The following is a 26,465-nucleotide window of genomic DNA, read 5'->3' on the forward strand; positions in this document are numbered from 1 at the left end:
TTAGCATAGGAGAGGAAAGACTAATCCATTTATATCTTTTTCACTGTTAGCATAAAAACTCAAAAACAATTTAATGTTAATGTTACAGATGATCCTCCTGTACAGGATGCAAAAATCCTTCAAGGAAAATAGAACTTAATTTTATTCAAAGTGTGAAAAGCCCCATCCTGATGATAACCGTTTTACATAATCATTGGTTCTAGTTGAACCTTTCAGTTAAAGGGACTTGGAATTGTAAGAACTGAACTACGACCTCAGGTTAAGCAGTCCACATGGAGCCTTTTGCTTATGAAATGACCACGTTGTTAACCAAGAAGCAAAGAAAAAAGTGCTTAGCTCCCCTCCTGCCACAGACTGTCCCTGCCTTCATGCTCACAGCAGGGCCGGGGGCTCTTCGTATCTGATTCCTGCTGCTTCAGCTCCTAATGGCCTTCCTCAATTCCCATTCTGTCTTTTCACTTTTGGCTGACACAGCAAATGCACACGGAGAGGTTTTGCGGCATAGTGAAAGTCAGAGACTTGAAACAAAGAAGGCTCGTTTATTATTTATGTATTTGTTTATTTATTTGCAATTCCCTCCATTTGATGGTCAAGGATTTCAGTGGCTGGCACCTTGGAAAGGCCCTGGAACAAATCAATTTTCAATAACCTCAGGGATCACAGGGCACTGGATAATAAGCAATAAGTCTTTGTGAAAAACAAATCGTGTCTAAAAGAAAGGTTTGTGCAAAGCACAGCTGAAGACAGGAAGGCCTAACAGAAATATTACACCTTAATGCCAGTATGCCAATACCATTTTGGATTCTGTTCCAATTGAGTCTGTCATCAATATGCTTCAGAAATGTTTCTGGAATCATTTTTTGATTCAGGTCAAAGGTTGTGTCCAAATAAATGAATGCATGAGAGAGGCTTGAAAAATTATCTGGTGAATTGAAAGCCTTTGTGAAAACTACGTTATAGAATTCAGGCTACTTGGGGTATTAAGTTTCATGAGGAAATTATAGTTCAATATGGGCAAAAGTATTCACATTAATAATTTTTGATATTGAATTCTATGATAAAAAGGGTTTTTTTGTGTGTTTTGTTTTGTTTTGTTTTTGAGATGGAGTCTTGCTCTGTCGCCCAGGCTGCCGTGCAGTGGCTCTATCTCAACTCACTGCGACCTCCGGCTCCTGGGTTCAAACAATTCTCCTGACTCAGCCTCCTGAGTAGCTGAAACTACAGGTGTGTGCCACCATGCCCAGCTAATTTTTGTATTTTTAGTAGAGACGGGGTTTCACTATTTTGGCCAGGCTGGTCTCGAACTCCTGACCTCAAGTGATCTGCCCATCTCAGCCTCCCAAAGTGCTGGGATTACAGGTATGAGCCACTGCCCCCAGCCTGATAAATGGGGTTTTATATACCTTTTTCTAGAGATTTTGTGAAGTATCAGAGGCCATCATATGCATCTAATTTTTTACAGAATAAAGCCTTGTCTTCTCAGCCTCATACACAAGGCCATTTATGATCAAGACCCAGACTATCCTTCAAGATGCATCTTTCCCCTACAACTTCCAGATCCTTTACTGCAGCCACACAGAAGTACTTCCTTTATATTCACTTATTGATTCATACCCTTGTTCATTCATTCAACATACAGACAGTATCTCATTTGTTTTTCCAAACAATCTTGTAAGGTAGGCCGAGGAATTATCATTCCTCCCAGAGCAGGGACATGAATACCCTGTTAGGGCATTTGAACATAATCCCTGAAGGACACAGAGATTCCACAGAGGACACAAAATTCAAGGAATTTTTGTCATGCAATTGAATTGTTTATTTTTGGAAGATAACTCTGCAGGCATTAGAGTAGAAGAGTTGACAGTGGACACAAAGATATTGTAATGATTCAACCAAAGAATTCTGAGTCTAAATGAATCCGGTGGTGACGGGAATGGAGAAGTATGAAATCAATATGAGAGACCTTTAGGAGGTAAAGTAATGGAGGGCTTGATGATATTAAGAAAGGAAGTGAGGGGGAAGAAGCCTCCAGGAGGAGACCCGGTTTTCAGGCTCCAGTGATTAGATAATGGTGGCCCCATTACCTGAAATGGGAAGTGTAGGCAATGCAGGTTTGTGAGGGAAGGTAAATGTTTTTACATGTTCTGTTTTAGGTACTGTGTGGCATCCAAGTTGAGATGTCATCAGGCTATTTAACATGTGAATCTGGGCTCTTCTGAGTGGAGATATCAAAAATGGATTGACATAAAGTATCTATTTTGTGCTACTTCCACCCTGTCCTTTGACTCTCACCTGAATGATCAAAGACTTTAAGTGCCAGTTTCTATGTACCACCAGCTTAGAAGTATTTGTGTGATAGTGAAATACAGGTGACCATTGCTGACTGAGTCCAGTTGCCTCCCTGGAAGGCAGTTTAGCAAAAAGAGCCTCAGTTGACAGTATGCCCACCCTATGTGGAAGATTTTCTTTTAAGCCGCAATGGATTGCAGCTCTGATTAAAAAGTGGAATCTCTTTTCTCTACCCCCTGAAACTGGGCTTGGCCATAGAACTTGCTTTTGCCAATGGGACATTAGAAAACATGACCTAAGCAGAGGATACAAAAGTTTTTGCACATTGGGGTTTGCCCTCTATTACTGCTGGGAAATCTTCTGCCACCATGCAAATAAGCCCAAGCCAGCTTCCTATGAAAAAAGGCAACGTAGAGGGAAATCCCAGCCGCTCTAGCCATCTCTATCTTCTCCGCTATCTTGTATGTGCCAAGTGAGGCCCTAAATGCCCTTGATTGTGGCTTCTTAGCCATGCCACTATTGATTATAAAATATTATAGATTGTTCTTTGCTGTGGGAGTGGAGGGCTGTCCTGTGCATTGCAGGATGTGTAGCAGTAGCTCAAGCTTCTATACACTAGACACCATAGCACTACTCCTTCCCCCATTGTGGCAGCTAAAAATATCTCTAGACATTGCCCAAAGTTCCCCAAGGGGACAAATCACCACCAGTTGAAAACCACTCGTCAAGACCATACATACGGTCTTAAAGCTATATTCAGATATATTTTTATAATAGTGGCAAGTAACATTTATATTTATTATGTGCTTAATATGTTCAATACACTATGGCATATTTTATGTGGGTTATGTTATTAATCCTTACCATAAGCATAAGAGATAAGTATTATTCTTATCTATATTTTACAGATTAGGAAACTGAAGTACAGAAAGGTTAAATATTATGCCTAAGTTTACCTAGCTAGTAAGCAATAAAGCAGATATTTGAACTCAGGCAGTCTGTTTCTAATATAACTCATTTACCTACCATTCAATTCTTATGTCTCATTACATACTAAAATCCAGTTATAAAAGAATATGTATAGGGTAATATCATTTTATTTTTTAAATGAAGAAAACTATATATGGGCATAAAGAAAGCCTACAAGGATACACGTTAAAATGTAAATAGTTGTTGTCACCAATGCGTGCTGGAATTACTTACACTTGCTCTGTATCTCTAAATTAAAAAATAAATGTCTACCTGCCTTGAAGAAGGTGCAGAGTAAATGGAAGAGAGTAACATGTGTATAAAATAGCTGCAAAGCAAGAACAGTAATGAAGTAAGCACTAGTAGAAGTAGAAATCTAACTTGAAAATTAAGTAGAAAATGGTTATTTCTGACTAGAAGCATCTGAAAGATGGAGGAGGATTTCAGTAGGTACTGAAGGATAGTTAAAACTTTGACAAGTGCACACGAGACAAGAAGGTCTAAGACATGGGAGCAGGAATATGTGGGGCATGCTTGTGGAAAGGCTATAAATCTGATGCATCTTGAGTAAGTAGAAAATAAGGTGAGGAAGAAAGTCTGGTGCTTACTATTGGAGGATATTGAGTGCCAGAATAAAGAGCTTAGATTTCATGATGAGCTGCTGCTCATGTTGAGTAATGGGGCAATAATGATTAGCAAGAGAGAGAGAGGTAGTGGTAGTAGTAGTAGTAGTAGTAGTAGTAGTAGTAGTAGTAGTAGTAACAAAGAATTGGAAGGGATGGAGAGAAGAGGATATGAGTAAAAACCTATGGGCGAAATAATTACATCCTTAACTGAGATAGCAGTAAAAACAGAAACAACACTGAATGTTGTGAAGAACAGAAAATGGAAGTTCATCAATATTAGCATTTAAGGGACAATAGAGTGAGATATGCTAGAAAAGTAGACTGAAAATAAGAAGTAATAGAGGCAAGATGAAACTATGAAAGGATCGTCTTCGGGAAGTCCTGGGAGGAGACAAAGTGAACCTAGAGTGACAGCAGAGTTTGGATGAAACATTCGATTGACAAAGAGAAGGCTAAGGAGACTGGGTAAGAGCCGATGGATGAAAGGAGATGTGCAGAGGCAATGAGATGAAAGGCTAAGAGGTTGTGGTAACACAAGGGTTTCAGAATTTCAGGTTTTGAAACTCTGTGAGTTTCAAAGTGAGAACAGTTCTGGTTTGTCTAGGATCAATCAGTGCTGCTATTAATAGGCATCAAGATGGGCCAATTGTGACTATTATAAATGTTTTGTATCAATTTGGCACTACCAATAGAAAGACCAGCAGAAAGACAAAATCCACTGTGCAATTTCATCATCCCTCCTCCCTCTTCTGGGTGCATGTTCTATCCTACTCCACAATACTCAAACACATCCTTACAATACTCCCTGTCCCAGATGCTGTCTCTTCACACTTGGCTTTGCCAGGAACAAATAAACAGCAGAAAACCCAGCACCTACTCATTTGGGAAATCTTCCTCACAGATGTCTGGATATCAAAAATAAGACCCAAGCCCTACTTGGAAAGCTCAAATATACGTGTAGTTTTCATTACTTTTCTGTCTTTTATATTCATGACTTCATATTTAAAATAAAATCTTTGCCATTACTCCCTTCCACCTCTCATAGTGGACAGAAAATTCTCTCAACACATGTACATCTTTTTTTTTTTTTTTTTCCAAAAAAAGACATTGAGGAAAATTCAAATCAATTTGGAATTCACAGAATCACAGATCTTGGAATTTTCTGGAATCTTTAAGGAAGCTCCTGTTATAGTTGTCTGGTCTGAGTGTAATAAACTCAGAGAATTGCTTATACTCTTTTTTTTTTTTTTTTCTGAGTTGGAGTCTCGCTCTGTCGCAGGCTGGAGTGCAGTGGCATGATCTAGGCTCACTGCAACCTCCGCCTCCCAGGTTCAAGCAATTCTTCTGCCTCAGCCTCCCGAATAGCTGGGACTACAGGCATACGCCACCACACCTGGCTAATTTTTGCATTTTAGTAGAGACAGGTTTCACTATGTTGGCCAGGCTGGTCTTGAACTCCTAACCTCAGGTGATCTGCCCACCTCAGCCTTCCAAAGTGCTGGGATTACAGGCATGAGCCACCGTGCACGGCCTATACTCTATTTTTTTTTTTTTTTAATCAAGGCTCTTATTAAAAAGATCACTTGTTAACATACATACACATATACATGGTTATTTTTTATCTTGTTTTTATACAAAAATAGAATTTTACAATACCCATTACTCTGTAAGTTGAAAAAGAGTATACCATAGTCGTGAAGAGTGGCAACTTCGGAGCCAGCCCATCAGAGTTTAACTCCTAGTTCTACCCCTAAGCATTTGTGTGACCTTGGACAAGTCATTTAACCTATATCTGCTTCAGTTTTCTCAACTGTATATTGATATTGTGAGAACTTAATGAAGCAATATGTGTAAAATACTTGGAATAGTGCCTGGCATATAACATGAAGTATGTACTTTTAAGCCACTATTATTATTTTTCTAGCTGCCAAAGGATAATGAACATTCTTCCAGGTGAATAGACATAAAGTCACATTTGTCAAAGTGGCATAATGTTTCAATTTATTTAATACTCTATAAATTTATTCAATGTCCTCTTGTTAAGTATTTAGATATTTTTCCAGATTTTAGCTACTAAATGCTGTATCACTGGATACATCCTTAAATATTCATATTCTTATTTTTCTAGAATATCTTCTATCTTCCCTGAAGTTGGATTACTGAATGGAAACATAATTAATTTTGAAAACATTTGCCAATTAAGTCCCAAAACTGTTATAGTAATTCACACAACTCTCTGCAGTGTTCGAAGTGTGTTTGCCCACACACAGGGGCACACACAAGTGCCAGTGCTCAATGAAAACAATATTTTAAAATTGTTTACTGATCTGATAGCTGCAAAATGGTATCTTGAGCTTTTATTTCTCTAACTACTAGTGAAATTGAACTTCCCTCGATATGATATTGACGATTTGCCTTTTCTCTTTTATAAGTTTCTTATTTATATACTTTGCTCTTTTTTTATCATCTATTTCTTATCATTTTGTAATGTTCTTGGAAAGTATGTTTATTAACCAATTTTATGCCATATGGCATGCTACCCTTTTCCTGTATTTTAAGGCATCATTGCCTATGGGTACTAGTGGATAGCCACCCTGTAGACGATGGCTCTGAATCAAGATTTTTCCTGACCTCTGAGGATTTGTGGCTATTGAAGTATGTATATTCAATGCAAATGCATTAGGAGATGTGCATGTTTCCTATTATAAAATCAATGCTTCTATGAATCTCCCTGAAATGAGACAGTGTCACATTAATCTTTATACTTTACCTCAAGTAAAAGAAGCCTTTTCCTGAAAAGTGATTTTTGGCTTATTGTGATTTATTATCTCACTGTAAGCCCCATTTCTCCAGGTTAGCCTTACAACCTAAAGTGGTGTATTCTTCTTTGATATCTTGTAGGAATGTATAAGAGACTCAGTAAGAAGTTAACACAGTTTCTGAGAGGCCCAAGGGCTCTAGGATCCCTGTGACTTTTAACTAGCTCAGGGAAGGCCTGGTACCTCCTATCTCAATGTTCACTAGATCAAGGATTATGCTGTCTTATGTCTATGCCTTTTGTCTTCCCAGTGAAATTATAAACTCGGTTGTCACTTTTCATTTTGCTTTTCAGGAGCCCCAGTGTTTCGTTGGACACAGAACAAGCCTATTTGGCATCTCTCCCTATGAGTAATGATCTATTTATGGACTGGTTTCTCTGACACATTTCTGCTGACATAGTTCTCAAGACACAGAAAAAGAAGAAATGAAGTTGGGCCAGATGGTACCTGAGTGTGGCAAATGGGCTAAAGGAGCAGGTGATTCACTCAGCCAGTCAAGTCAACACATTTTTTTCTAACTCCTTCTATATACTAGGCTGCGGTCCACCTACCGGTGTGGCACAATTTGAGGAAAACTGCAAGATATACCTAAGTTAAATCACTTCCTTCAATATTAAAGGTCAGTTTCTAAAGTTCTTAGCAATACCTTAGCTATGATCAGTAGCCTGAGCAAAGGAAACATGAGAGTAATCAAAAGGGTAGAAAACAAAATTGAAGAGCTGCTCAAAGACAGGAGGGTATTCAAAACAGACTATTGTTTTGAGCATTATAAATTACATTTGAGCATTATAAATTACACGAGCATTATAAATTCATACTTTTAAAAAGCATAGGTACTGAGCATCAAATACCGAGGAAATCACATGGTTCCGACCTGGGGGTGGATCATGCTGGCTACAAGGAAGCTGAAAAAATGAAAAGAGAGAGAAATTGAAGTGATACCATTGTAAGGTTACAATGGAGACTGCTTGGGCTGATGAAGGGAAGGAATGGTGTGTTCCTGACACAAAGCACAGAATATGCACCATAACAAGGCAGAGTAGGTATAGAAGACAAATATCCACAAACTGGCTAAAAGACAATTTGCTTGACACAGTGCTCAGATATACCCATAACATCTTTTATGCAAGTTCACTTCTCAATGGACAGATGAAGTCATTAGGTAAATTATTACTCTATAACTAATTCTGATCAACAGTGATGTGAAAGTATGGAAGACATCCTCAAAACTTGAGAGTTCCTGACTGTCAAGGAGGAATAGTGCAAGACCTTCCTAGAAGGAGCAAAAATCCCTTAATCTAGAAATGGTTAAAAGGACTAAATGTATGTATATGAGAGGAGGGCAATCTCAGAGTAAAAATAAGACTCAAAAAACTATAAGTCATTCTGCTGGGGAAGAGAAGATGTATTATCTAGGGCGGCATTAAGTTCTCATAGGAGTGCGAACCCTATTGTGAACTGCGCATGCAAGGGATCTAGGCTGCGTGTTCATCAGAGAATCTAATGTCTGATGATCCAAGGTGGAACAGTTTCATCCCAAAACCAACCCTCTTCTCCTCCGACCCCCAATCTAGTGAGATCAATGTGACCAAAGAAGGGGGGTTTTCAGTAAGTTCCATTTTAAAGGCCATATACTAGTAGTGATACTTTACCAAGATAAATGCGTTAAAATAAAATAATTAAAAGGATTTATGAAATTCGTAACAGCAAGAATAAACTGAGGGAATAATAGTTGAGAAAACACTGAGAGATAAAAGGACGTTTTACCGGGTTTTGTAAGAATAAAAGAGGTAGGCCGGGCGCGGTGCCTCACACCTGTAATCCCAGCACTTTGGGAGGCCGAGGCAGGCAGATCATGAGGTCAGGAGATCGAGATCATCCTGACTAACATGGTGAAACACTGTCTCTACTAAAAATACAAAAACAATTAGCCGGGTGTGGTGGCAGGCGCCTGTAGTCCCAGCTACTCGGGAGGCTGAGGCAGGAGAATGGCATGAACCCAGGAGGCAGAGCTTGCAGTGAGCCGAGATCACTGCACTTGAGCCTGGGCGACACAGAGAGACTCCGTCTCAAAAAAAAAAAAAAAAGAATAAAAGAGGTAAAGAAAAATTGGAGCAGATGATGGAGAAGGAAAAATGCAACTTAGCAATTTTCCTATTGCTCTGGGCAGGGGTGGAGGGTGAATATGAACTGTAAAACGGTCTGGGGGAAGAGGAGGGCGTCATGCATTTAGGAACAGCAAGGGCTGTCTAAAATGGGCAGAAGAGTAGACAAAGATAAAAGCAAGGGAAAAGTAGCTCTGGGGAAAAAAAAGGGCAGAAAACTAGAAAACTGTCCAAGGAGAAACTCTCCTGGGTGAAGTCCACACACAGCAATGGATAAAGTGAAGTTTATGTTTAGTAGGGCCTCAATGCAGTGCATTAACAGACACATAGATGCATTAGAATGTGTATGTTGAATTTTGTGGAGTAAACAAGTGTTGGTTAGTTAATATAAATTTCTGTAATTTTGGAAGAAGCTATGATTTTTTGTTGGTTTTCAACATGTCCATATCTGGAGGATGTTGCTGATATTTTTGTAATCTTAGATCAAGGAAAGGGGAAGACAAATGATATTTATTGAGAATGAACAATGTCTCAGAAATTTACAGACAGCTCAGATGCTCCTTACAACAATCATATGTGGTAGGTACTATGAACTCATTTTACAAGGAAGAAATTGAAGGTTAGAGAGGTTAAATATCTTTCCCATGTTAAAGCTAGTAAATCAGAACTGAAAATCATCTGGTGGATTCCAGAGCCCAAGCTCTTCCTATTATCCTATACTATGTCCACAAGGCAGTGCAAGGATATTAAAAACTCTTCAAACATCAGGTGGTGTCATCATTCATGGCTTGTACAGCTTTGGGACTAGCCTCTTATCTGACCCTGTCTTGTTAAAAATGTGCTTCTTTAGAGCAATCATTTCAGATCCCTAATCCAGTGCATTGTTGGCTCATTCTCTCCCTACCTATTGCCAATTAGGCATCTAGCTTCCAACTCTCAGAAGCTCAGAGTCATTCCATTTATTCATTGCTCTTTTGGTTCACTTACTCATTCACTTGCATTCACTTACTTATACACTTCCATTCACTCACCCATTCCACAAATATTTAATACATACTTAAATATATTGAATAAATAAAAGAACAGGAATGTGCCTAATTTCAACTATTGTCTAACTGCGAAGACCTCCATCAGCCTGTTCAGATTCTATCTAGACTATTCATCCAGTTGAATTTTCCTAGTGATTCAGGTAAAAATGGTTTTAGCTGCTCCCAGCTCTACAGAGGTCGAGGGCATTGAGACCCTTCTTTTGGCACTGAGTTTGGTGCTTTCAAACCACACAGCTATGTCTGGCAAGACCTTGGTGCTTCTACTCTAGGTAGTCTTGAAATAGCTGATTCCTTTTGGATCAGTTCAGACCCCTACTCCCTTGACCCTTTCCATTTTCATCTTTTGTAAGCAGCCCCCTTCTACACCCACCTACAGTTTTAAAATCAAGGCTGAGAATCTTCTTAACTCCTCTGGGTAATCTCAGATAGTCCTCAGATTAAGAAGGGAACATAGTAAGCATAACACTTAATACCCTTAAGTAAGTAATTTTGGGCAAATTAGGTAAAGAGATTCCCTGTATGAATGCCAAACATGTACTCTGTTTACCATAAAACACTTCCTAGACACATCAAAGAGAAACACATCTGATCCTAGGGTGATTTATATCCTCAGCCAGCACATGCATTTCCATCTGATTCATACTATATGCTTTGGTTTTCAATTGAAAAATGAACAGTCAAAATTTGAGTTTCACATTGCTGGAAGAGTTACTTCATCTCCCTTCATTTTCTATAAAATGATGGTGCTAAATTAGTAACAATGTATTAATGAGTACTTGTGCAGAATTTTAAAATTTACCCTGCAATACTTTATCTCAAAACAATTCTCTTTGAGTTACCCTTGTCTTCATTTTACAAACGAAGCAATTAAATCTCAGAGAGGTTAAGAAAATTCTCAGCTGCACAGTGAATAAGCCAGAAGTAAGGCTCACACTCAGAACTTTTGACAGAAATCTCACACTCTTTACAGCACACTCCACCACTTCCAAATGTTTTCTGTGTTCTCTTTCAGGGGGGCGTATATGAACTGCAAAGTTGTCTAGGGGAGAGTGTGGGGATCATGCAGTAGGAATCAGCAGCAAGGGCTGCCCAAAATACGCAAGAGAGCAGACAAATACAAACACAAAGGGAGAATTGTCTATTCATTCCTTAGCCTACTTTTTGACGGTATTGTTTGTTTTTTTTTCTTGCTAATTTGTTTATGTCATTCTCATTTACAGAATATTACCCTGGGAATTATAATTTCATTAAACTTTCTTTTGGTCAAAAGTATAATCACTTAAGTTATAGCAATTCTTTAAACTCAAATTGAGAAATAATCCAGAATTTTTTTTGAAGAAAAAGAAAAGTTCTCAAGTCTCTTGCTGTGGTTCTAGATGTTCAGTAGCAGGTCTCTTTGAAAGGTGAATCTACCTTGGCAGGTAACCCATCATTGTTATCAGGATGGTGTCCAGTGTGGCATGAGGGGGAGTCTAGCAGAGTCTCTTGGCTACAGAAGATCTGGTAGGCCAGGCAAATGCCTAGACAGAAAGAAGTGTCCCTGGAGTGATTGGTAAATGCTGTCTGAATGAACGAGAAGAAAAAGAAACCCTCGTCTCAGAAACTGTCCCCTTGGATCCACAACAAAGTATCTTGAATTCAAGAAAACACCTAAAGGAACAAAAACTTGCAGGTGAGGGGAGAGTTTGGGAGAGAGGGGAAAGATTTCATTCTTGGATGAAGGCTCACCCTTTGATGAAAGAAGCTATGTGGAGTTCTCTCCTCCAAATGCTCTATTGAAAAAGCTACAAATTATCTGATAAATTCTGATTTATTCTCTAGTGACTTTAATCTTCTTGTAATGTCAGGCAATCCATTCACCCAGTGCTGAATGATTAAATTTCTCTTCTCTTAGTTCTTCTTCTATAAATTATATTTTTTCTAGATGTGTTTAGCTTTCCACCACCTGCCTCCAGACTTATTTTCCCTGATGACGCTCATAAAAGCTAACATCTAGGCCATCATATTCTCTTTTAACATGGTTAAACTTTCCAAGAATTTTACATTTCCTTTCGATTGGTTTAGTACATTCTTCCATGTAGTTGGCATTTAAGTGAGTGAAAACTTCTGTTCAAAGCAAGAGAACCATAAAACATTCAATAATTGCTCTCCAAGGAAATCCACAGAGACAGAGACTCAGACTTATGTTTTTCAGGCAACACTGCCACTCCTTACACAGCTTTCCCAGGAGGGACTCCGGGCACAACTTCAAGTAGTCCAAAGCTTCTTTATGGCCCCAAAGTCCTCCACAGAGCTGCCTCTGGCTGCTATCCCCTAGACCACACAGACCACAACAAACCACATAAGAACACCTGTCAGCATTTCACCCAGAACCAACCCTAGTAGCCAGAGGTACACTCACATTTAAAGATCCCAAGATAGCTACATTTCCCATAGAAATTTGTGTTTCCTCAATAACAGTTCATATATAGAAATAAGAAGGTATGTGTCCTAAATATTTTTAGTTTGCCAAAGGTATTTTCTCACCTTGATTCCTTAATCTGTGTCCCATTTGCTTATTTTGTTGTAGCACTATACAAATGAGTCTTTATATTAATATAAAATGGAGTTTTATTTCTATGGGTACCACTTAATTTCATCTTCTTCCATATGAATTGCACCCCTTTACCTGGCCATCTTCCATCAAGTAGATAGAGGGAGGCAGAATTCAGCTCCATCAGGAAGAATGCTTTAATGTTGGAAGGTCCCACAGTGAAATAGACTCATGGCATAAGTAAGCTCTCTGGCATATGCCCCAACTACCAGAGATCCATGTACTCGAAATCCAGGTTGAGACACCTCTGCCTCATTAAGAGCTGTCCTATGGGACCAAGCCCCTACATTGGGTACCATTTTCCACTATGTATTCACAGATCTCCCCCATTCTGGGCCTCTGGAGCTAATGTCACATTTTAGATGTTCTCTTGCTCTCCTGCATTTCAGACCTAGTGATTGCTACTGGATTCTTAAATCCATTATCAATACGATAATTATTTTTCGTTTGTTCGTTTATTAAATACATTTTAATTAAATTTATAGAGTGTGACAGGTACTCTTCTAGGTCTTGGAGGTATAACAATGGACAAAATATACAGAGTCCCTCATCTTATGATGCTTACATAGCAGGAGGAGGCCAGTCACAAATAAACAAGTAAACAGACATATGAATAATAAGGCATTTATCAGCACTAATGCAGAAATGCAAATCAGAGTAAAGAGTTAAAGATTAATGGGCTGGGTGTTTTAGACAGTTATGAGGGAAGGATTGTCTGATGACACTTGAGCAGATGTGGTGGTGGGAAAGGGAGCCATTCAAGTTTTTGCAGAACAGGCATTCCAGACTGAGCTAACAGCAAATGCAAAGATCCTGAGATGAAAGTATGTTTGGGATGTTTGATGAACAACCCTCAGGATCCTGGTCAACCACAGCTCACACCCAGCTTCTATCTTGGGTATATCCATTATAGTCACCAAGAAGGGGAAGGAATGGAGCCCTGATGCCAAAAAGGAGAGGCTGGACAGTTTCTTGTTACATAGTATGAAAAAAGAGATTCCAGCACTGAGTAGGTGGCTGGGATTCTTAACATTCACACCTCAGTCCATGATACTGTGCAAGCATATATATGTGTCTACATCCAGGTAACCTACCAGTATAACTAAGGCAAATGAGACTTGAAAAACGTATTTAACTAATAGTGATAATAGTGTTATCTTTATGTTTGAGAAAGGTAGACATTATCACCAATTCCCAAGTATTTGCATGAAAATAAAATCATGCAGACAAAGAGGGCTGAAGTTTAATTTTTATAGCAAAGTTTTAATGTATTGATCAAATGCTTTCGTTTTCCCACCTCTTGCTATGTTTCTGAATTCTACAGTTCATGGATCAGCAATGACTAAAGGTGATATTCTGAAAAGTTTTCAAATTATTAGCATATTGAGTCATATTTTCAACTTCTGGTTTAAGTCTCAATTATTTTTTTTTAAGGAGGTGATATGGTTTGGCTGTGTCCCCACCAAAATCTCTTCTTGCATTGTAACTCCCACAATTCCCATGTGTCATGGGAGGAGCCCGGAGGGAGATGACTAAATTATGGGATGGATTTTTCCTGTGCTGTTCTCACGATAGTTAATGAGTCTTACGAGATCTGATGGTTTTAAAAAAACAGGAGTTTCCCTGTGCAAGCTCTCTTTCCCTGCCACCATCCACGTAAGATGTGACTTGCTCCTCCTTGCCTTCTGCCATGATTGTGAGGCTTCCCCAGCCACGTGGAACCGTGAGTTCTCCATTAAACCTCTTTCCTTTGTAAATTGCCCAGGCTCAGGTATGTCTTTATCAGCAGTGTGAAAATGGACTAATACAAAAGGTAAGAGTGTTATTCAGTATTTTAAAGCTTGACATCTAAGTGGTTCTAAGGGCTATGTCAAGTGATATAGCCCTTATAGCTGTATATCATGGGTATATCAAAAATAATGAATGATAATGGCAGCTACAGTTTCATTGGTCATGCTGTAGATTCTGTGTTAAGGCAAGTAATTTATTTATCTCATAAAAACATCACTGTGGGGGGGGTACTTTTATTATCTCCATATCACAGATAAAAGATCTGAGACTTAACAAGAATAAGGAATTGGCATAACATCACAAAGCTAGTGGATGGCAGAGCTCAGCCTAGAACCTAGCTCCACCTGACACTCCAGTCCAAGCTCTTAACCACCACATGATCCTGCTTTCAGAGCAGGGAAGGATAATTAGAGTACTTAAGAATCAGAGTTCTATTTATGCTACTATCATGGAGAAAAATCATTGGTTAGTATAACACAGACTTCATGACTTGATTAAAATTAGCAGGTAAAATTCATTTATCTTGGAATTCATTCATTAAGGTTCAAGATGGCAAGAAGCTAAACTGAAAAATAAATCTCTACCAATATGTTTACAGATGAACACTTTCCCTAGGTAACGTGGGCACCACCTGATCTCAGTATCACAGCTGATTGTTGTCTAACTTCAAAGTGTTATTGTAATGTGAGAATATCAGGCCATGGAGGAGGAGAAGATGGAGTGCAGTGAGGGGTTATATGGGAAGGGATGGGTGGGAGGATGAGGACACAATCTCTGCAGCAGCCATTTGTGGGTAACAGCAGTTACACAAGGCATGAATTTCAATGTGCCAGAAATCCGTTGCTCAAGCTAGTATTTGTGGAGTTCCCTTGTTCCCTCTTCTTGATGTGGGAGTTGATTTGCAGTCAAGTGTAATGAAATCAGCACTGGTTTAACAGGCTGGAAACTGCCTGTTATCCCAGCCTCTTCAATCACCAGTTGTGGAACCCTGGACAAATCACTTAACCTTGATGGACCTCAACTTTCTTATCTAGAAAAATTAGACAATTTAAAAGTTAGATTAGCCCTTCAAGCAATTCTGTGAATCAAGGAGAATTTACAGCTTTTGCCATTTATTAAGTCCTCTCGTCATTTTTTTCTCTTGCTAGAATGTGAATGTTTCCAAAGTACATCGTACAGTAGGTAGCTCTTCAAATGAGCTCAGAAAAATATTTGTTCAATGACTGAATATACATGAGGACTGATGGCCAAAGGACCCTAAGATATATCAACTGAGCTCTATTTTAAGATGGAAAGCAGCATTCATGCTTTTCATATAATAGTAATATTTACCAAATATTTATTAATGAAAAGAAATTGCTTCTATTTGAAATTATAGCTAAAAGTAAACAGTAAAATAATATGTAAAGTTAATTCTACCTTTATAAAAATAATAAATGTAAATGTTAATGGACCAAAAAAGTTGAAGAAATATACACCAAACAACTGATAGTGGTTTTCTGGGAAAGAGGTTAGGGCAGAAATATGAGTGATATTTACTTTCTACACTAAGCACCTCATTATAGCTACATTTTATATTTTATCATAGTACACATATAATTGGCTTAATTCATTTTTAACTGCTAAAATACATTGTTTCAAACTAGCCTGGCCAGGAACTGTCTGTGTCACATATTACATGTCAATCCATGCAAAAAAACTAGACCCAAAAGATTGTCTCAAACCTAGAGATATTCCCTTGCTTTTACACTGCAGAAAAAAAAAAATACAGAGAGAGAATGTTTTTTCCAGTTAATACAAGTGTGAATGAAAAGGTCTTTCTATTTTTTAGTTCCTGTGACCCCCAGGAGGGAAGGCTGTGGGCTGATTATTAGAGCATTTGAGTGTGTGGGTTGCCTAGAAGCGACAGCTAGCAAAGACTGGGAGATGGGAAAATGATAAAGCATGCTTGGCTTACAGAGCTGCTGAGCTGAACAGCAGTACTGTCACCCAGATATTATTCTTGTTAATTGTATCTGATTCCACTTGATTATGTATTTCATTGAATCTAAATGTTGGTGGGGGAGGTCACTGCTCCATGCTACTCATCAGAAACCTTAATAAAAAGGGCACCCCAGAACCCCTTGACAGAGAGCCATGCAAACACATTACCCTTCATTGTGACAGATTTGCTCCAGTAAATATGATCACTTTTTCTTCACCCTGTGTCTGTAAGCATTTCTAGAACACTTGATGTCATAATACCCAGAGAAAAAGCCCTTTCTAACATAATGGAGGCAATATAAAATATGGACTTTCATGTCATGTAAAAATTTATAACATTCACACAAACAGGGGATTTATTTCTTATGTGTATGCAGTTCTTCTCTCTGTTGTTATTGATGAATGGAAAAAGATAAATGTACCATACAATGAGGAAATAATAGCACAATGTGGAGCTGACTGCTGACTTCCCATCCAGTTAACATGGACAAGCTGCTGAAGCTCTCATCTATGGCTTCATGGCATCATGGGTGGCAAGAAGGTTATGGGGTGATCTAAAACTCCACGCCTTTGAGAATCAGAAGGATTAAATAGGATAAGCATAGATTTTGGACTCAGAACAGGTTTTCAGTTCAGCGGTAGTTTTGAGAGCTTAGGTAAGCTCTTAATTCAGTTTTCTGAGACTTGGTTTGCTCAGTTGTCAAATGGGGATACTGATATCTATTTTCCAGTGTGTTGTAGAGGTTAATAATCCATCGTAGTAGCTCATATGGTCCATAGGAGGCCTACTCAAAATGTCTTTCATCTATCTGTTTTTATCTTTTCCATTCAAGCTTCTTTCCTTTTTTTTTTTTTTTTTTGTTGTTTTTTTTTTTGTTTTTTTTTTTTTTGTTTGGCAGAAATAGCCAAACTCTGTCATTCTACCTTCCAAGTTTGGCCATTCTACCTTCTGACCTCAAATCTTCAAAACAGGCCAGCAATGCCATAAGCCAAGACCAGCCAAGTTTATAAATGGAATAGTTTTCTTCTCTTTTCTATCTTGGGTCTTGGGTCTTCAAAAAACTTAAAAATATGGAAGTGGCCGGGCGCGGTGGCTCAAGCCTGTAATCCCAGCACTTTGGGAGGCCGAGGTGGGCGGATCACGAGGTCAGGAGATCGAGACCATCCTGGCTAACACAGTGAAACCCCATCTCTACTAAAAATACAAAAAATTAGCCGGACGTGTTGGCAGGCGCCTGTAGTCCCAGCTACTCGGGAGGCTGAGGCAGGAGAATGGCATGAACCCGGGAGGCGGAGCTTGCAGTGAGCCGAGATCGCGCCATTGCACTCCCGCCTGGGAGACAGAGCAAGACTCCATTTCAAAAAAAAAAAAAAAAAAAAAAACTTAAAAATATGGAAGTATAGTAATAACTACATGTAAATTTATAAATTAAGGACTAGTCTAGATGATCTTTACATTTTCCTCTAGCCCTAAGACAAAGAGATAAATAGAGAGATGACAGGCAGATAGAGCTTTTATTCTTATCCTTTTGGCTTTGCTTTTACAATGTGAATATAACGTTTATTGACCAGAAGATTAGCCAGGTCATGAAATGCTTATTAGCAGTTCATACCGCCATGATGAATGGTGTTTCAATATTTTCAATCAGGGCCCTTGCCATATACACTGTTCCTGCATTTTTACACCAGTGTAGGAAAGCTAGGATGTATCCTTTGTGGAAAGAGCAGGGCTGGGACTAGAGTCAGATGAGTAAGGCACCTGCATTGGGCACAAAATTTAAGACATTCCAAAAAACTCAGTAATCAAGATAAACAATATTTTAATGTAACATTTAAAAAAATCATAATGCAACATTCCATGATGAACACACACAGTATCAAAATTTTAAATAAAGTCAGGAACCAGTCCTGCATTTGCTTCTCTCACCCCAGCCCTGGGCAGAATCTGGGTCTGAAATCAGAATATGAGAATTCTGGCCTCCATTCTGATATCACTTAACTACAGTAAGCAAAAGCCTCAGGTAAGTTGCTGCAGTTCCTTAGTTCTCAGTTTCCTTGTGTCATTTCACTTGAAAGTCTGATTAGGTAACTTCTAACGAATCTTTGAACTTGGTACAATTCTATGATTTTCTATAATATGAAGTTGTTTTATTGGAAGTGTCATCAATGACTCAAAAGGAGAAGTTGGTTCAGTAATTGATTCAGTTCAATCACAAACATTTACTGAACACTTATTATATGCCAAGCACTATGTTAGGCACAAAAAAATACGGAGTTGGGGATTATTGAAACGCATAGAAAGAGAAGCCAACCTTAGAGTTAAGAGGTCAGGACAACGTCCCTAGAAAGCAACTCTGACCTAAAAACCCAAAGGAGTTAGCGGAAGACAAGGATGGAATTCCAGAAAGAGGGAACAGCATGGTTAAAGGCCTGAAGATAAAAAGAAAAATCTCATGGGGGTAACTGTAAGCAGTTTAGTTTGGATGAAACGTTAATAGGATGGGTGGGGGGAAAAAAGTCTTTGATTACAGCACAGTAATAGAAGTATTTGTCAGAGTATAATGCAAAGACACAGAGTTATGAGTCAAACCTGGGTTGCAGTTCCTGCCCTACTGCCAAATAGCTAGATGACAGAGTTTCCACATCCACTGGGATTCTGTTTTAGAACACATGACAAATTTTTCCATGAAGGGAGGCATTTAATTTCCTATGGAATGTTGTAAATCTCACATTTGAGATATTTACAGTTTATGTCCCTCAGTACCAAAGAGGTGCTGTAATTAATGCAAGTAGTCGTTTCCCTAAAACAATCTGCTGAACAGCTAAGTCCCTGTTGTCTGATGCCTATGAGCCTGAAGGTTCAAAGACTAGGCTAAACGCAAGCAAACTTTCATCTTCCCCAGACAGGTGTGAGCAGTGGGCAACTAGGCAAGTGTTATTGGCAGGTACTCCCAGCACATGTCTACTCTACCTAGGCTTATGACAGCCGAGCTGGTCTGCTCCTGCCATATTTGTGTCTGCTAATTTAATTTCTGCACTTAGGAAGACAGGATTCGAGCCAGCTATTTATAAGCAACCTCCCTGCCTCCAAATTTTTTAATGAATGCAAAAGCACACCATCTCTTGAGTCCTGAGCATAAAGTCAAAGCTTTATGTTTTTAACCTCACTGCTATCATACATAATACTCTCCATTTATTAGGTACTTACTCTGTCCGACCTTTACAACGAACTCAGCTAATCCTCTCAATCCTCTGCAATGGGTTCTACTATTGCTCCATCTTAAAAGCAGGAGTAATTGAAAGCACAGAGAAGTAAACCATGTGCCCAAAGTCGCACAGTTTATAAGTGGCAGAGCCAGAATTAAGAATTTAATTAATTTAGAATTCTGAATTAATTCAGAATTAATTCAGGTCAACAGCCTGTCTAACTCTAGAGCCTGTGTTCTCAACCGCTGTGCTACATAGACAAGTCAGGCTCATCAGCCTGCATACCCAAGTGGTACCATTGAGGTATGGCACTCAGAGGCTCCTTAAGTTTCCAGGACATTCAAGGATCTGAATTCTCTGAGTTTTAGAGGACTCACTTCAGTCATTTAGTTGTGGGGAAGAAGAGCATCCTCTATATCTGTCCTCAAATCTATCTTTGCATGCTCTTGGAGAAAGGCATCCTTTCTCCTCTCTGTCTCCTCTCCTGTTCTCATTTCCCAAACCCTTTGTTCTTAGACACTAGCTCGTTCCATCTGCTCCCCCTTGATAAAAACTGCACTTGAGACTCACTGTACCTTCTCACTGTACCCATAACTCTTTCCCCTGCTAGACTTCATAAATGACTGATAGTTACGCATTGCACGTTTTTTTTTTTCCTCCCATTCCCCACTGAACTCTCTGAAATGGTTTCTGAGCACACTGCTATACTAAAATTGCTTTCCTAATGGTCACCAGAAAACTCTTTTTCATTGTCCTTTTTCAGTTCCCTACTTTCAACCTTTTCAAACGTCCCTCACTTAAAATCATCCTGGTAATTTATACATTTGATGAAAGGAAATTGCTTGTACAATTATGAAAATGGGCTTTGAGACCTGACTCTGATACTTTGTAACTTGGTAGCTATGGACAAGCTACTGGGACCTCTCTGCTTCAGCTGCCTCAGCTGTAAAGTGGGAATAGGAGTCATAGGTGTTGTGAAGATTAAATAGGATTCCACGTGGAGGCACTTAAACAAGTCCTGGCACAGTTGGGACTGTTTCTGTGAAGTCTGAGCACTCCTCGTGATTCCCTGAGGCTTTTGCTTTCATGCCAGTTCTTTTCCTTCTTGTCTGAGTACTCACTTCCTATGCTCTTTCCTGGGGCTTATTTCTCTCATTAATCCCTACTTTTGCTAAATGCTGAAATTTAGTCTTTGTCTCTATGGTCTCCTCCTCTTCCCATCTTCTTCCCTAATAAAAATAATAGTTGGCATTTACTATGAAATCACTAGATACTGGGATCTGTACTAATGCTTTCCAAGATGTTCTGGTGTCACCCCAAAATCAATTTCTGCAAAACAGCATTAAGCCTTTTACTTTCCTCAGCTAACCTCCTTTCCCATCCCTCTGTCACCATCAATCCAGCTACCAATGGTCAAACCCAAAGTGCTATCTTTGATTTGCCTTCTGTTGTACTCCCTGTAGTCAATTTGAAAACAAACTCTATGTTTTTTCCCCATTCTGGCATCTCTTAATGGCATTTTCAGATTGAAATTCAACATGTTTGGGCTTGGTTCAGTAAGGGACCTAGTTCCTGGGTCTGCAGTGTTGATGGCTGGAACACATGATCTGGCCCTCATTCCAGGATGCCAAGATGCAATGAGCTCTCTAAATGAGATCCTTATGAACTCTCTGGTGCAGATTATTTTGAAAGTTTTCACAATGTATATTAAATTAGGAAATTCTGACAAGAAAGGGGGAAAAGGGAATTTATACACACTGCCATCCTACTATGTATCAGCAACTGTGCTAAATGCTGTTGCTTCCAAGATGCAGTGATGAGCTCATTTTTTAAATATAAAAAAAAAAGTCATGATGCTATTTCCTAGTGGCACTTCAGGGTACAGTTATTCTTCATAGGGGCAGCTGAGAAAATGTGTTTTTTGTTTTGATTTGTGGCCTCCCTGGCACATTTTAACACTGACCTCCAAGTCAGTTGATCACCTCGGAGAAATGGAAGTCATGATTTATCTTCTATTCTAATGCAGGAATCATCACCTCATGGCTGGATTTCTCATTCATTTATTTAATGATTCATTCAACAAATATTTATTGGGTCCCTACTCCATACCAGGCCTGTGCTAAATGCTGATGATGCCACTGTGAATGCCTTACTCTCACAATGCAAAAAAGGCAGCTACACAAGTGAATGCTGGGAAAGAAGAGGGTGATACAGGAGCACACAGAAGGAAGGCCCTTCTTATATTAGCAGGGTTTACTTTCTTCACTTGTCTTTCAGATACATCTCCTCTTGTCCACCCCTACTGCCACCACCCTCGTCATTTAACACCTATATTTCCACAATAAGTTCCCTGCCTCCAGTCTCACCACCTCCAAGTCATCCTCCACACTGTGGTCACAGTCATCATTCTCTAATGCAAATCTGATCATGTCTCAAACTTTCTCAACTTTCAAACAAACACCCCTAGCCTTCCCCATAAAATTGAAGTTCTTATGCTTGGATAGTTCCATTCACACTTGATTGCTGCTTATGTCTCTTGCTTGATGTTGTGCCACTGCAAAAAGCTGAGAACCCATATCTCTTGCTACAACCATACAGAACTACTTCCAGGACTTACAGAGATATTTCTGCCTGGAAAGCCCTTCTTTTCTCCTTGTCCTTGTTCAAGACTCAGCTAATGTCAAGCTCTCTGAGAAACCTTCTTGATCTTCTTACCCTTCTTGAGTTGGATGCCCTCCCTTTGTGCTTCCATGGCATTCTGGGCATATCTCTGAAAAACTCACTCTATAGCATTACTTGTTAATTGGTGTCACCCAGGTGCTGTTCACCCTCAGTGGCTCTAACCACATGAGATGGCTTATTGTCACCCTAATTTATCAGGCACTCTCAAGTATTTCCTCTGCCTGGAATGTCCTTTCTATCCTCTCCTCCCTGGTAAAAGACTATTCATTTTTCTCAAAGATCACCTGCTGAAATCCTCCAGGGAAAAGAAAAAATCACTTTCATGCCTGTACTATTGGCACATGGTCTATCCTACAATTATAGCAGTTAATCAGATTGCATCATAGTTAAATACCTGTTTCCTTGATGATTGGGACCATTTTTTACTTTCTTACCTTTTTTTCCCAGCCTCCAGCATGTAACAAGTACTTATACATGTTTTCTGAATGTTGAGAAAATCCAGGAGGAAGGGATGAAGTGTACAGCATACACGTTAAGAGCTCATAGTACAATACAGAACTATCCTGCTTTCTATTTCATGTGTGTTCATCTTGCATTTACAACTAGAACATAAACACTTTGAGGGACAGAACTATGTTACATATTTTATATGACTTCCAATGCTAAATACAGGATAGGTTGTCAATAAATGCTTGCAAATAGAATCTAGTATAATCAAAATAAACTGATCTTGCAGATGAAGGAAGAGGAAATATATAGTAACAAAGCAAATAAAGAGCTCTAGTGAAAGCAAAAAATATTCTTGATCTTTTCTTGCCAAGGTTTTCAAAGAAAATGATGAGAGTGTTCACCATGGGATAAAAAGGACATATGCTGACAATTATAGTTAAATCCCCTCTATGCCAATTTCACTTGAAAATATTCCTGGAAAGGTCTTTACTTCCCTAGTTATTTGAAAATAAAACACTCAGATTTCTATCTTACTGAATACCTTTAAAAATCATAAAAGCGAAACTATTTTAATAATAAGCATTGCTTTCCCGATTCCCCCCTGCCCCCCGCTTTTTTTTTTCCTTTCTTAAAAAAGCTTTTCACCTTTGGCTATGCTTACTTATGAGTCAAGATCACTTTCATAAGTGATTTCTCAATTAATCTCACAAATATCATGCTTTCTTCCACTTCAAAGAAGTCACAAAATGTTAAAGATAAAAAGGTCCCCATCCCAAGTAGCAGAGAGATTCCCCAACCTGTCATCTCAAAGTGAAGAGAAGCCCTCACCCCCAGCCGTGAGGAGCAGCAGGCATAAGTACTGGATCTGAGCTTCCAGAGTTTACTTCTGTCAGCATCAGCTTGGCTTCCAGATTCCCCATCCACTTTTCCTAAAAATCCAAGGCTCCCGACGTGCACAAGAGCCAAAAATGTACCTGTCTGCCCATCCCGCCTTCCAGGTACAACCGACACGTCAAGATGGAGAAACTTTCACACGAGGCACTTTCTAGACCTAAACAACTAATTTTTAAGTCTGCTAAACGTTATCCAAGGAATAGTGAAGTCTATTACGCTCCAGATGTGACATTCCAGATACCTCAAAACTAGAGTCCCACCAAAAGAATACGAGCTGCCAACCATACAAGCAGAAGGGGCATAGAAATTCAGTGAAGGCTGTAGTGTACGTCCCCTCCAGTCAACCTCTCCCTGCCTTCATTAACCTCTAGTCACACCTCTCCTAAGTGACCATTATTTGTCCCTCTTCTATCTCCCTTTGTCCCAGTCCTGGACTCCTCACAGGCTGACCCAGACTCCGCTGTTTCAAAAGGCCATTCGATTTGACGCTTTTCCCGAGTGCAGCGGGTGCACTGCACTCTGAGATCCCGCCCCAGTAGTAGAAAGGATTTTAGGAAATCCTTTTCTCAGGACCTTTTCCATCGGGCCGAAGAGATATTCAGAACCGTGCCTGTCCACCAACTAGATAGCAGACACCACAGAACCTCTCCCAGGAAAGAGGTTGAAAGGAAAAAAAAACGACATCCCCACAAAGAAAAATAATAACCCAGAATCCTCCACATATTCCACATGTGCGTGTCATAAAACCCTTGGGAAATGGGTTGGGAGAGGATAAAGCCCCGTCTTCCCACTGCCGCCGCCGCAGCAGCAGCTCCTGTCCAGCTCCCAGCGCTGCCGCGGTGGTGTGCGTGAAGACAGCACCTTCCCCGGGGAGGAGAGATCCTAGCGCCCTGCGTTCTAGGAGGTGATTATGGCAAGCCTTTCAGTAACTCATCATTTATCCCCGCACTGACCCGAGCCTCACCCCGGCGCCTTTGGCACCTGAGCTCGATGAGAAAGCCGAAGGCTGCCCCTCCAATTTTCCAGGTGACATACACACCCCACTATGCGCCTAGGACGCAGAGGGGTGGAAGGGAAGGATGACAGGTGCCGATGCCTGAGGGAAAATCAATGGCGACCCTTACAGCTTGGGGTGAGAAATCCCAACCCCCGCCCGGGTGGGAGGACTTGGCACCAGCTACCTGCAGGGCGCCCCCGCCTGCACACCCACCCAACGCGTGCAGGCTCGCGTTGCAGCCCGGAATGCAGTCAGGAGGGTGGAACGGGACAGAGGGAGCCTCCACGCCCCCTTTGTCTCCACGTTTCCCAGATGACATGGAAGGAAAGTTTATGAGCAGGGAGGTGGTAGCTTTCTGCTGGGTCAATCTGACACCTCGCAGGAGGCGACCCTCCCTGGGTTCGTCCTCTCCTCTGCACAGCCCCGGCGCCGCCTTCATCTGCACCTCGACACCCACAAGCAAGGCATGGGACACCTGCGCCGCCGGGTCCGGCCAGGAGCTTGCCCCGCGCTGCCCCACTGCCCCGGCGCAGCGACTTCCCCAGCGGCCCGGCTGCGGGAGCCGCACTCACCTCCCGCGGCGGAACGTCCTCCAGTGCGCCCTACTGGGCCGTCCGGCTCCCGGGAGCGAGGTGCATTCAGGCGGCGGCCCGAGACACGCTCTCCAGGCGCTGCTGCATTCCGCTTGCGTGGGAGAGCAAGCCGGCGAGCGCGCGGCGCGGGCGTGTACGAGTGTGTGTTTGTGCGAGTGTGTGCGCGAGTGTGTGTATGTGTGTGTCCGTGTTTGTGCGCGCGCCCGTGGGGCGGAGGTGGCGGGATCACAGATCCCGCTGGGCGCCCATCCCGCGCTCTGCCTCCTCCGCTGCCTCCTCCTGGCGCTGCAGCTTGCACAGGGTCCAGGTTTCAGGATCTCCTGTTCGTTTAATGAAAGGAAAGAGCAAAAGGCTGGCGCGGAGGGGGCGGAGGAGGGGAGAGGCGGGGAGGGTGCCGGGATGCGCATGCTCAGGAGAGACAGCGCTGGCTTCAGAGCCCAGGCAGAGCAGAGTGAATTCGGGGTAGAGGCGAGCCAGCCAGATTGCGTCCAGCGGTAGTCGCTCCGCGGGGTTCCCAGAAGGCAGCGGGGAAACCCCGCCGCAAAGGTGCGCCCTGCGCGGGGACTCCGCGGCGCATGCAGCGCTGGAAGCCAGTGGTGGGATCCCCACCCATTCTTGGAGACCGCTTCTGCCTCGAGTCCTCGGTAACGTGGGGCTGTCCTCTCCCGGTGTGGTTTCAGCGCTGGTGTGCGAGTTCCTGTGGGCCACTCTCTTGCTTTTACCCTGCGGGCAACCGAGATGCGTCTCCCCAGAGGTCCAGGAGGAACCACAGGCTGCAGGTCGCCCCGAACTAAAATGAGTTTCCTGGTGTGTGTTTCTTTCTTCCTCTCCCAACTTCCACTCCTTTAAGAGCAAGAAAAGGCAACGTCCAGTCGGGTCCTACAACAGCTTTAATGGGGCGAGGGCGAGGGCGAGGGCGAGGGCGAGGGCGAGGGCGAGGAGGGGGCTAGGGATAACTCTTCCAAACAACAAAGGAGGAGTGGAAGGAAGGTGACTCTCTGAGGACCCCATACTCAGCCTCCTTTGGTGACAGGGTTAAATGGAAGAGATATTTGCCCTATTTAAGAAGGCAAAAACAAACAAACAAAAAAAAAAACAACAACAAAAAAAAAACAATGGGTTCATTGTCCCCTTGCCTAGAATGCCAGCGCAATTCTAGGTCTTTGTGAGGCCTCTGGCTACTTGGTAAAGTGGGAGAACTGTCAACTCGAAGAGAGTCCAGTAAGAGAACCTGAGCCTGCGATGGCGCAGTAACCTGAGGCCAGGGGAGATGGCAGGTGAGAGTCATTGCAAATGGAGTGGAAACTTCTTGGATCAGATTGTTCTGTGAGCAAAACAGAATGGTTAGGATCCATTCAAGAGCTTCTATTTTCAATCTCTTCCCTGTTTAATTGTTCTGTCTCCCCGCACACCACACC

The 26,465-nt window shown here is 41.1% G+C and overlaps 1 protein-coding gene across 1 annotated transcript in view; it reads right to left on the bottom strand.

Moving 5' to 3' along the window:
• Window positions 1-25,401, bottom strand: part of PLPPR1 (phospholipid phosphatase related 1) — a 296,330-nt gene extending 270,929 nt beyond the window's left edge. Inside the window, exon 1 of the mRNA XM_055271665.2 lies at window positions 25,027-25,401. The gene's annotated coding sequence lies outside the window, so the exon portion shown is untranslated. The remainder of the gene's footprint in view (window positions 1-25,026) is intronic.
• Between the last annotated feature and the right edge of the window lie 1,064 nt (window positions 25,402-26,465).

Source organism: Symphalangus syndactylus, chromosome 3, assembly GCF_028878055.3.
Source record: "Symphalangus syndactylus isolate Jambi chromosome 3, NHGRI_mSymSyn1-v2.1_pri, whole genome shotgun sequence".
Taxonomy (NCBI): Eukaryota; Metazoa; Chordata; class Mammalia; order Primates; family Hylobatidae; genus Symphalangus; species Symphalangus syndactylus.